This window comes from Schistocerca piceifrons, chromosome X (assembly GCF_021461385.2).
Source record: "Schistocerca piceifrons isolate TAMUIC-IGC-003096 chromosome X, iqSchPice1.1, whole genome shotgun sequence".
NCBI lineage: Eukaryota > Metazoa > Arthropoda > Insecta > Orthoptera > Acrididae > Schistocerca > Schistocerca piceifrons.
In genome coordinates this window covers 32,263,966-32,273,866 of record NC_060149.1, presented here as the reverse complement: position 1 = coordinate 32,273,866, position 9,901 = coordinate 32,263,966, and the positions used below count along the sequence as shown (strand labels likewise).

The following is a 9,901-nucleotide window of genomic DNA, read 5'->3' as shown; positions in this document are numbered from 1 at the left end:
CTTCTGAGACAATATTGGTTGCCAATGATGCTTGTCATTCACTGTCTAGTAAATTCATCAGAAAATCAAAACTAATTGCGAATTGATTTAGACGAGGTATCTGGAGGTCGCGAAAAGTGGCAGTTGGTTCTAAACAATAAAAAGTATCGGATCCTACACAACAGTACCAGGAAAAATTCGTAAAATTACACTATAGATCACGATTGAATTAAATACCTGGGGATTACGATGAAATGAATATCCCTAGCTGCACACAGGCGTTGATATACGTCAATGGGGACAGTTGAAAATGTGTGCCCCGACCGGGACTCGAACATGGGATTTCCTGCTTACATGGCAGACGCTCTATCCATTTTTTTTTTTTTTTTTTTTGCATTTTGTTCATCAGTTCATTTAAACTGATGAAACCGGAACACGTGAGTCAAATTTTTTAAAAATCACAATCACTTCAAGGTATTGCTGTAACATCTTCAGAGTACTAACTGTTGATCTTACATTGCATAATGTCCTTAAAATCCCCGTAATGGTATACAAAGGAAGTTCCCTATCTTCCTGCACAAAATTGGCGTCATAAAATATGCAAAATTCATCAATAAAATAGCCAGAGAAACAAGAGCAGGACGTAACCTGGACTTATGTGCTATGTCTTCTCAGGAATAGCGGCCAGCCTACTAGTTCAACACAGAGTACCAGGGGTAATGTTCGCGATCCTCTGGTTTGGAGCAGAGTGGAAGGTCTAAAGCATAGGCTGAGATCGGATGCTAATTTCTCGAACTCCGCTTTCGTGTGCAGAGTTGTATGGTTCTCCGTAATAGGTCAGGCGTGCACTACACGCAGGAAGCGGCTACTAGGGTAGCGGAGTACGTGTGGCGTGCACATGGGGTTTTTTTAGGTTATAGGCGCCTCCCTTGGGACCAAGCACGATTTTCCTGTCAAATCAGCCGCAGTGACCTCAGAGAATCTTGGTCCTCGCAGGTCAGAGGTTTGTTGTTGTTGTTGATGTTGTGGTCTTCAGTCCAGAGACTGGTTTGATGCAGCTCTCCATGCTACTCTATCCTGTGCAAGCTTCTTCATCTCCCAGTACCTACTGCAACTTACATCCTTCTGAATCTGTTTAGTGTATTCATCTCCTAGCCTCCCTCTACGATTTTTACCCTCCACGCTGCCTTCCAATACTAAATTGGTGATCCCTTGATGCCTCAGAATATGCCCTACCAACCGATCCCTTCTTCTAGTCAAGTTGTGCCACAAACTCCTCTTCTCCCCAATTCTATTCAATACCTCCTCATTAGTTATATGATCTACCCATCTAATCTTCATCATTCTTCTGTAGCACCACATTTCGAAAGCTTCTATTCTCTTTTTGTCTAAACTATTTATCGTCCATGTTTCACTTCCATACATGTCTACATTCCATACAAATACTTTCAGAAACGACTACCTGACACTTAAACCCATACTTGATGTTAACAAATTTCTCTTCTTCAGAAACGCTTTCCTTGCCATTGCCAGTCTACATTTTATATCCTCTCTACGTTGACCATCATCAGTTATTTTGCTCCCCAAATAGCAAAACTCATTTACTACTTTAAGCGTCTCATTAGTTAATCTAATTCCCGCAGCATCACCTGATTTAATTCGGCTACATTCCATTATACTCGTTTTGCTTTTGTTGATGTTCATCTTATATCCACCTTTCAAGACACTGTCCATCCCGTTTAGATGCTCTTCCAGGTCCTTTGCTGTCTGTGACAGAATTACAATGTCATCGGCGAACCTGAAAGTTTGTATTCCTTCTCCATGGATTTTAATACCAACATCGAATTTTTCTTTTGCTTCCTTCACTGCTTGCTCAGTATACAGATTGAATAACATCGGGGATAGGCTACAACCCTGTCTTACTCCCTTCCCAACCACTGCTTGCTTTTCATGTCTCTCGACTCTTATAACTGCCATCTGGTTCCTGTACAAATTTTAAATAGCCTTTCGCTCCCTGTATTTTACCCCTGCCACCTTCAGAATTTGAAGGAGAGTATTTCAGTCAACATTGCCAAAAGCTTTCTCAAAGTCTACATATGCTAGAAGCGTAGGTTTGCCTTTCCTTAATCTATTTTCTATGATAAGTCGTAGGGTCAGTATAGCCTCACGTATTCCAACATTTCTACGGAATCCAAACTGATCTTCCCCGAGGTCGGCTTCTGACAGTTTTTCCATTCGTCTGTAAAGAATTCGCATTAGAATTTGGAAGCTGTGATTTATTTAACTGATAGTTCGGTAATTTTCACATCTTTCAACACCTGCTTTCTTTGGGATTGGCATTATTATATTCTTTTTTAAGTCTGAGGGTATTTCGCCTGTCTCAGGTTCCCTGCTGTTTTGGGGTCGCATTATGTGGGGCCGACGTACGCCGTCAGTAGTCGTGGAAGGTACGGTGACGGATGTACGACACGTGAATTCCATCGTCCGACCGATAGTGCAACCATATCGGCAGCATATTGGCGAGGCATTCGTCTTCATGGACGACAATTCGTGCCCCCATCATGCACATCTTGTGAATGACCTCCTTCAGGATAACGACATTGCTCGACTAGAGTGGCCAGCACGTTCTTTAGACACGACGCCTATCGAACATGCCTGGGATAGATTGAAAGGGACAGTTTATGGACGATGTGACACGCAAACCACTCTGAGGGATCTACGCCGAATCGCCGTTGAGGAGTGGGACAATCTGGACCAACAGTGCCTTGATGAACTTGTGGATAGTATGCCACGACGAGTACAGGTATGCATCAACGCAAGAGGACGTGCTACTGGGTATTAGAGGTAACGGTGTGTACAGCAATCTGGACCACCACCTCTGAAGGTCTCTCTGTATGGTGGTACAAAATGCAATGTGTGATTTCCATGAGCAATAAAAAGGTCGGAAAGTACGTTTATGTTGATCTCTAATCCAATTTTCTGTACAAGTTCACGAACTCTCGGAACCGAGGTGATGCAAAACGTTTTTCGATGTGTGTATATAAATGATCTAGTAGAAAGCGTCGGATGCTCTAAGACTATTCGCAGATGATGCAGTTTTTTATACCAAAGTAGCAATGCCAGAAGAGAAAATTTGCAGCAAGACCTGCAGAGAACTGATGAATGGTCCTGACTCTGCCTGTTGACCCTGAACGTAAATAAATATAATTTATTGCGCGTACATAGGAAACGAAATCCGCTACTGTACAGCTACAATATTGATCACAAACAGCTGGAGACAACGTCTGGCGTAAGATATCTAGGCATAACTATCCAGAGCGGCCTTAAGTGGAATGTCAATATAAAACAGGTAGTGGGAAAACCAGACACCGGACTCTGATTCATCGGAAGCATCTTAAGGAATTGTAACTCATCCACGAAATAAGTGGCTTATAATGCGCTTGTTCGCCAGATTCTTGAGTACTGTTCATCCATCTGGGATCCCTGTTAGGTAGGACTGCTACAGGAAATAGAGAATATCCAACGAAGAGCGACGCGTTTCGTCGTGGGATCGTTTAGCTGGCGAGAGAGCGTTACGGAGGTGCTAAACAAACTCCACTGGCAGACGTTACGAGAGAGGCGTTGTGTACCACGGAGAGATTTACTACAGAAACGTCGGGACAGCACTTTTCAGGAGGAGTCAGACGACATATTCCTGGCCCCCACATACATCTCGCGTATTGACCAGGAGGAGAAAATTCAAGAAATTAGAGCCAATACAGAGGCTTACCAACAATCGTTCCTCCCACGCACTATTTTTGAGTGGAACAAAGTTGGAGGGATCAGATAGTGGTACCGAATGTACCCTCCGCCACACACCATTAGGTGGTTTGCGGAGTATGATGTAGATGAAAGTAGCCCTCAACCCGAAGGTTGGTTTAAAAACCACGGTGTTGTTGTAGATATGATTATATTGGAGGTGGCACGTTCCTGCCTCCGTCTGACCTCTGAACCGGTCTACTCGACACAGGACCTACCCTTTGACGTGGACTCTCAACGAAGGCGCAGCTTGGTATTTCACTTTAACAAATATTGCCAAAGGTGAGAGAATCGATTAGTATCAGGAAAAAGTCCTCGGACCTACTGAGGATGAATTCCCCTGTCGTAATTTCTAGTTTGACGGTTAAATACTTCCCCAGTCACCTTACTAGAATCACACCTAAAGAAGATCGTTCTTACCTTAAAACATGCAATAGCGGCATGAGTCAATATCTCAGGAATCAGGTTTAGAAAAATCATTGTACTCATGTCAGTAGCACACATTAGATTAATAAATTGTGACGAAATAGGTTAGTCATGTCTTAAAGTTCTCATCATAGATCAAGAGAATATTTTTATTGCTGAGACAGTAAAATAAATATGACAGATTACACAACTGATGATGTAAAATTTTTCGTAGGAACATGCTTCACCAAACCTAAATATAATGATATTTTTTTATAAAATATCGTACAAATCATTTAAATAAAGACGTGACTATAAAAGAGAAATGAAGTGTTCTCATACAATAATTGAAATCTAGCCTTGCTAATGACCAGAAACTACACGTTGTAAATTAATAGTTCTGAAATTTTTTCCTCTTTGCTCCGTCATTAGCAGATCTGTAACCGATTTCAACAAATTTATGCTTGAACTTGTATTCACTACGTGACGTTGGAGATATCAGTTCTGTTTTACTTTTTATTTTATTTTTGTTGTCTTCATGGAGCTCATTCTATGATATTTCTACTGAATTTGATGTTGCTATATCAAGCTTAAACAGTATACACAATTCGATACTTTCGTTTGACATAAAACATAGAAAACATTCTCAGGTATCAGGGAAATGTCGCTTTTGAAACTGAGAGGAATCTTGGATGTAAAATTTGTAGATGGAGACCAACGATTAACTACACTAGGCAGCTTCAAATGCATATAGATTGTTGTAGCTCTGTAGATATAAGAGGTGTTCGCAGTATTGTCTAGCTTGAATAACTACATCAAACCAGTCCTCGGACAGAAGACCACAAGAGCAACGCCAAAAATACTTTCCTATTCAAAAAGATCGGCGCACTCAAACGACGTGACACAGTATGAGCAAGATTTTAATACAAAAACATTTAACGTATGTCATACTTGAAGTTGCTTCAGTTGAATGATCACATCAGTCCTTTACAAAAACGGGTATGGTGGATGCCACGTGATAGGCAACGTTATTTAATTATTACCACCACCACCATCATCATCACCACTATCATCATCACTACCATCATCATTGTCGTGTAGTCGTCATGGCTGCAGTCATCAACGGCTTTGTCTTTGTCTTGGTTATCATTATTGTCCATTGCTCATATACAGGGCACGTTTTAATTTATGAAAGATGCATGGTAATATACAAAAGAGAGCCCCATGGTGTGAAATAAATAAATAAATAAAAGCAATATTACGTGACCTCGATGCTGTTTCATTTTTAATCCTATGTAAAAATGGTACACTTACAATACTATGCTTACAGATGACAAAATGAAATGACTCATCTGCAAGGCTATATTTTTGCACAATGACTACGTAGTAGAGTGCAAGCCGGTCCATCACAATTTCTTGTTCAGTAAAGCTGCCAAAGTGCGTACACATTTCACTCTATTTTCAGGTTTCCGTTGGCCACTACACGGCACTGTAGAACGCAATTTAGAATCGGCAGAGTAGACTAAGTTTAGTGTGGAGATCGTGGTAGGCGAGACAGCTCTTTCAGGGGCTAACTGATCTTAGAGTAGCGATTAAGCAAATGTTCCATGAGGTCCTTCTGAAGTGAAGGCATCCCTGCCTGCGGGGATTAATACAGAGCTTAAAGACGCAAATGGATCATAAGGGCGTTGAAGCAACTCACACAGCTAGAGCCGGGCCGATGGCAATTCAGGTCTGTAACCGTCTTTGAACTTCCACGTCCGTAGCGGCTATTACGGTAATCCAGGTTTCTAATCCCGTCTGAGACTACTTGATCACTGAAGCGCAGCGGCATTTCATGTTTAATACCTTACACAGGTGTCCTACACAACTGCAGAACACCTTACATATATTATATAGTATGCAATCCGTATTTAATAAACTATCTCACAGGTGATAACTTTGTAACTGTCAAATAGAGGGATTGGAGAAACGTAAAATATTTTCGGATGGACAATTTCCATCCAAGAAGGTCATATGAAAACTCTTCATTTTGCAATATGTGTTGAGTTACAGCAATCTGAGAGTTATGTTAATTTTCAGTAGTGAAGGAATATTTACTAAAGAATTTTTTTTAGTATCAAAACACATGAGTGATTTAAAAAATATTAAATCAAAATTTCTAATATTATACTGTCTACTTCAGTAAGGGTTTCAGTTCTCAGTCTTTCTAGGCATGTACCAGTGAGTTATTACGAGTGAAGCATTACGATTTCGTTGTTCATCATTCACCAAGGGCAAAACAGTAATGTAGTAACATCTGGTGATCTCGGTGGCCGATAAACGTAACTAATGTAGGCTCTTCATCGAATAGGGGACGCTAGCTTCTGGTGGAAGTTTATCTGTCGAGTTCAAAAAATGGTTCAAATGGCTCTGAGCACTATGGGACTCAACTGCTGAGGTCATTAGTCCCCTAGAACTTAGAACTAGTTAAACCTAACTAACCTAAGGACATCACAAACATCCATGCCCGAAGCAGGATTCGAACCTGCGACCGTAGCGGTCTTGCGGTTCCAGACTGCAGCGCCTTTAACCGCACAGCCACTTCGGCCGGCTTATCTGTCGAGTTGAAAGTACACTTAACAGCATAATAATTTACCGACAGAAATCGCAGCAGGAGTTAGACCTGTACACCAGTGACATGAACGAAACACAACATGCCATATTTTTCTGTTTTCCTTCGAAACATACAGACGAGGAAATATTACTTCAAAAATTATTCGAAACCGATCTTGTCAGTACCCAAGATCTGTTTAACCAAGGCCCAATAACTTTTCTGCAAGTAGAATACGTTAGTATTATGTTTAGACGCAGTGCATTTTAACTCAACAGATTTAAGTTCGTAAATAGTACTGTAGTTGAATAAACAACCTGCAGGCTTTATATGTCAGCGTCCCGTGTTAGAATCCTTATGAATTTGTTTTCCCCCATAAGAGTCACGTTTTTCTGGTTCAGCTACTTGCTGTTTTCTTCGTTTTAAATGAAGCATATTTCGGTTATGTGCAACCGATTTCCCACAGAAAACGCGAGGGGATCCATACATATTATTAAAATGGATGTACTTGTACACTCATTAGCCAAAAGCTAGATAGTTTGTTTCTCCGTCTTCGGAACGAAATATATAACTAATTATGCGTATCAGATATCTGACGTTATCTCCGTTGTTGATGTGTGCTTTTCCTTTTGTGATCACAATTATTCTTCAACAGTGTTCGGGATCTGAAGCATGTTGTTATTCACACCAGTTCCCTCCACTCCTTCCGCCCATTTACTTGGTTTTGTGACCCGGTGCGACGTGTCTTCTGATTTTTCTGACTCACGGTGATCTGTCGGTTGGTGTTGCGAGGTCTTCTTACAGTCAAAACAAGCACCTCTTGGTACGTAATCGTTCAGAGTGAGTCTGTCACATCGCCGTCCATCCGGCCTGATGGAAGTTGGCTGGAGTCACGATTTCAGAAGTTTCCTGTATGAGCTTGCAACTAATCCTTATTGCTTTTCCTCGAAATAGTGACGCTATGTCATTATGACCCTGGTGTGCCAATCATCACATCTTTTTAGCAGAGCTCCCTTTCATGTTTCTTTCTTTTCAGCGTTCGAATTCGATTGCTGTGTCGGGATTTGTACGTCTATAGCTACAATGTTGCACGCGTTGTATTCACTGTGCGCGAACATGGCCGGGCGAGCCACAGATAGCTCATGTGCGTGGCTGCTAGTCGTATGTTTCTATTGTACAATGTCCACCGACTGTGATATAGCAAGACATGCTCTTCTGAAGGTCTATCTTAACCTACCTCACACCGTTAACTACTGGGAATTTATGAACATTAAACCACCTTTCTACAGAATTAGAGGGCATCTTACCATAGGAAGATATTGCACCATTTAACAGCTCTGCTGTAAATTCTTGACTGTGCGGATGGCACGTCCTGAATGCATAACTGCTACGTCACTAGCATTACCATCTCTTTTCAAATGAGTTTTGTCTAGGAAAACTCTCATCAAAAGTAAACATCAAAGTATCTTTTCTGCCAGTTTGATCCATTGTTCCACGTCAGTCTGCACAGGAGAAATCTCAATTACCGAAGACGCACGCTGTCGCTGTACGTTCGTGTATCACCACTCCGTTGTGGACTCTTGCTGCCCTAACGCGCTGCACACTGGACACTTGTACACTTAGTACAACCAACAGGGGAACCGTCCCTACTCGTCCTCACCGATTTCCCTCACATGTCAATTATACGCTGAAATTGGCCATAAATGAAAATGACACAAGTGGGAGATCCAGATGGCCAATCGTTTAGGAAAAAAAGCATTTTTGACGTGAGTCGGACGAGGAATGAAACATCTGTATTATTGTCGTTTACATGCAGCCGTTGGCACTGCCGAAATAGTACATAAGGGTCAGCCAGTGGTCGTGAGGTTAAGTCCCGCGCAGAACATTTCTTTAATTTTTGAATTTTACGTTACTTACTCTGCTAATAAACCGAAATAATGCCCACCGTATTATATTTATTAATATTTACATAACAGATGTGAAAATGGAAGGCAAAGGAAAATATTTGTCCGAGGATTTAACAAATGACGGATGAGTATCTGACAGAACATGTCGTCATTTCTTCACCAAAATCTTGGAAACTCACAGCAGACTTACAAAAAAGTTTTTGACTGATACGATGAAGTACTGCAAGCAACAGAACAAATGTGTTTTGTTAATTGACCCATGGTGAGGTCAAACAAAAGCAAAATTATAGTTTTTCTTAAGATGAAAAAGCATTGCCATCGTGCAGTATGTGAAACGTAACGTAAACTCCGTCCACAAGGCCCTGGTGGACCCAGCGGTACCGACCGGCTGCCGTGTCACCCTCAACCCCATATGCGTCCCGGCCGTATGTCAGTTTCCGAGACCGGAGCTGCTACTTCTCAATCAAGTTTGCCTCACAAGGGCTGAGAGCACTGCACTTGCCAACAGCGCTCGGCCGACCGGACGGTCACCCATCCAAGTGCTGGCCCAGCCCGACAGCGCTTAACTTCGGTGATCTGACGGGAACCGGTGTTACCACTGTGGCAAGGCCCTTGGCCATCCATCGTGCATTATACACCCCCCCCCCCCCTTTAACATTACCAAATGATGTGATTTAAATTTGAAAACATCGTAATGATTAATGTCATGTTATGTAGTAATCTCTTTCACGCAATTCACAGTTACGCAATCCACAAAGCTAAGTTTCAGTCGCAAAAGCATGTCAAAATGATTTTACTGTCTTGTTGATCTCAAATGACTTCAGCTTTCACTATTATTCACTAGCAATTACTGAAAAATTGGTTCAAATAGCTCTGAGCACTATGGGACTTAACTGCTGAGGTCATCAGTTCCCTAGAATTTAGTTCGCCCCCGGTAGCTGAGTGGTCTGCGTGACGAAATGTTAATCCTAAGGGCCCGGGTTCGATTCCCGGCTGGGTCGCAGATTTTCTCCGCTCAGGGACTGGGTGTTGTGTTGTCCTAATCATCATCATTTCAGCCCCGTCGACGCGCAGGTCGCCGAAGTGGCGTCAAGTCGAAAGACCTGCACCAGGCGAACGGTCTACCCGACGGGAGGCCCTAGCCACACGACATTTCATTTCATTTCCTAGAACTTAGAACTACGTAAACTTAACTAACCTAAGGGCATCACACATATCC

At 42.0% G+C, this 9,901-nt stretch overlaps 1 pseudogene; it reads right to left on the bottom strand.

Moving 5' to 3' along the window:
* Positions 1 to 9,181: 9,181 nt before the first annotated feature.
* On the bottom strand, positions 9,182 to 9,299 carry LOC124723694 (annotated as a pseudogene).
* Positions 9,300 to 9,901: the final 602 nt, after the last annotated feature.